The following is a 3,461-nucleotide window of genomic DNA, read 5'->3' on the forward strand; positions in this document are numbered from 1 at the left end:
TCCCAAAGAGCAGCAATCACCACTGTTAAATATGTGTTTCAAATAGGGCTGTCAATCGATTAAAAAAATTAATCTAATTACATACTCTGTGATTAATTAATCTAAATTAATCGCATATATCATTTTTGCTGTGAAAGTATTTTACATTTTTAAATTCAAATAAACCATTGAATAATCAGCATTAGTGACATTAAAGTTCAAACTAATATGCTGAGGAGATAAATTCAAAAGTGCTTCAGGAAGAAGTTGTTTTTCACATACAAGGTATTTCAGGCCACAGATATAACCTAGGGGACACAATGAAAATAAATGAACACTTCCCTCAATTTTAACACTATTTCTTTTGCATTGATGTGCGACTTTAGAGTTGATGAACTCCGGTGATATGCAAATTCCTTGCAAACATTGCAGAGGACTTTATTTTAATCAACACTTTATTTTTATCAACGCCATCAGGCCGTTGTTTAAAAGTAAATGTTCCAATCAATGATCTAGTCAGCACATTTTCTCCTCTCTCCTTCATTTTACAGTCTAATGGTTACTGACTACAAAGGCTCGGGGTCAAAGGTCATGCGGAATCGATTAATCTGCGTAATTTTTTTTAATCAGTTATTTTTTCTCAAATTAAATAAATAAATTGATCAATCACTACCAGGAAAACCAACTTTCTATACTTTACTGTAGCCTATCTGTTGACATTTTACAGTGATGTACTGTAAGTAGTTTCCACCACACTCCCGCCCACTGCCTCAGGTCCGTCGATGCCAACACACTCAAGCCCATCAGGACTACACTCCAGACCTGGGCCCACAGGGCCTTCTCAGCTGCTGCCCCCTCCCGCTTTGTCCTCTGCTTTGTCATAGGACCTGTGTGTTTTCTTTTCTCTGTTTATGTAACCCTGTCGTCTATGTACCTTGTCTGTTTGTTAAACCTATGTATACAACTGTAAAGCGCCTTTGAGTGTCTTTAAAAGTGCAATAAAAGATAAATGTATTATTATTATTATTATTATTATCATCATTATTATTAAAGTATACAGGACTGCTGGATATTGTATATTGTATTAAGATAGATATTTATGAACACATACTATGAATAGCCCTGATAAAACATCAGCATTACCTCAGATAAAATTGTCAGATTGTCCTTGCAACAGTCGGGTACAGTAATGTGAGGCCATTTAGCAGTTATGCTTACTGTTCTTTTCTAGCTACATGAAGCACAATGAAATAGCTTGATTTAAAAAAGAAAAGTAATTCAGCTACAATAGTCTAGTCTTTCATGAGGATTGATGCATATAATGTATGTATGAGTAACACACTGGCTATTTTTTCTAACAATGCACTGGGATTTCTAGGGAAATCTCTCTTTGTGTGATGTATCCATTATGTGCTGTTCTCAGCACACTCAGCCAGGCAGTTTACAGTAATAGGTCAACAGGGACCATGGGGTCTGTGGCCATATATCTTCCACCTCCAGACACAGTTGTACTCCTTGACTGACTAAAAAGGAAATCAGGCAGTGATTCCATCACGTTATGGTTTGATATCAGTGATAGACCAAAAACAAAAGAAAGTAGTGCCATGATATACTGGTATACAAATAATACAATACAATATCACATATTTCACTGGATCCTTATCAAAATTGAAAGATAAAAATGTCTTATTTTCCCCAATGATCCACTACAGTGAAGATGTTTCTGAATACAGCCACAAGCATGTTTAACACAGGCAATACAGGCAGTCACAAGCGGACTATAAAATGAAATATATTATTTACTAAGTGCCATGTCATTGGTACATTACTGGTGGAATTATCTACCTCTTTCAAGTTCTACCTCTGTGTATTGGTTCCCAAATGGGCTCCCTTGGTGTGACTAGAATCACACATCAGTGCAAAACAGCTTTCAATTTTATTTTTTTCCGCCTCAGCTTGAATGATTGAAGGGCTTTTGACAGTTGTGACATTATGAGAGTCATTAAACAACATGTCACCTTCTCTTTATGGCGCCTTCTCCCTCATGAACAGAATGGGGCAATGGTGAGATTTACAGGGAATCAGACAGGTGAAGGGAGAATCATATGATTTGTAAAGGCCTGAAAGAAACCAGTGAATCCATATCTGTAAGAAATTGTGTACATTCCATTGTTTACGCAATATCTCCCAGGAAGATATTCAGAAATATTCTGTTTGGAAATATTCTTCTATTGCATTATTTTAACCCTCTAACCCTATTTTCTCTCTTCTCCACATTTCCCTCTCTTTCGTTGTTCTGTATTTTTCACTGTATTATTCACACTGATACGTCCTAAGACACTGCCCGTTGCACATTTCCTTTAATGGGCTTGCTTGAGTGTTTGAGCTCAAAAGGAATTGATGGCTTGTGTGTGTGTGTGTGTGTACATTTACCTGTGGTAAAAGTTTTCTCTGGAGAATCTGCTGCCCTAGAGAAATCCATAAAATTGCCCATCAGTCAGCGGCTGTGTGGCTGTGTGTGTGTGTGAGAGTGATAGACTGAAAAAGTGTCCATCAATTCTTTAGCAATAGGCAATTAGCACGAAAAGTGCACATGCTTCCAGTATATCTTGCAACCTAATTATGCAGATGTGGACACACACACACACACACACACACAAATACACACACACACACACTGCTGTTGACTTATGGTGAGTTTTAGTGAGTGAGTGCTCATTAAGCTAAAGCATTTGAATTCACAATGAACAGACCAACTATTTCAGATGCCGAATATAGCCTGGTAACACCAGTGAGTAATGCAGACTAATACGTGCATACTGTATGTTGATAGAGTATTATAATATGAACCAATATGCAATTTACTTTTGTTAGAATGGTCTTTTGTTGCCATCTCTCTCTCTCTCTCTCTCTCTCTCTCTCTCTCTGTGCATGTGTAAGTGTAACAATGTGTGTGTGTGTGTGTGTGTGTGTATGCCTGTGTGTTCAAGTGTATGCATGTGTGTGAGTGTCTCCTTGGACTGGTAGAGACTGATAGGCAAGGATGTGATTGAGTGCCATAGAAGCTCAGCAGGGCTACTCCATATGTGCCCTCCCCCTCTTTCTTTGTTTAAACAGACAACACAATCTTTCAAACACACACACACACACACACACTCATCACATTTATAGAGTATAAATGCACTGTACTGTGTACTGCACTATTAAGATAGATTGCTCTTGATCCAACCAGTTAATTAATCCTTTTAAAGGAATACATTCTCTGAAAAAAAAAATGATTCATTATATTATTCACAGACAGATAAAAAATGCAAATTGCAGTCTAAGTTTAATTGTGGTTGTTGATAAAGAAGCATGAATGAATTTCACAGTTGATGCTTTTTCGTCAGACTTGCATTTATGTGCACGGCATTGTGATGGAAATGAGAAGAGCTGTGTATGTTGAAGAGACAAAAAAGAGTCCGAGAAAGAGAGAGGAGAGA

This window comes from Alosa pseudoharengus, unplaced genomic scaffold, assembly GCF_046254945.1.
Source record: "Alosa pseudoharengus isolate Yale_2024_CS ecotype anadromous, Long Island Sound unplaced genomic scaffold, YU_APseudo_1.1 YU_APseudo_1.1_scf_12, whole genome shotgun sequence".
Taxonomy (NCBI): Eukaryota; Metazoa; Chordata; class Actinopteri; order Clupeiformes; family Clupeidae; genus Alosa; species Alosa pseudoharengus.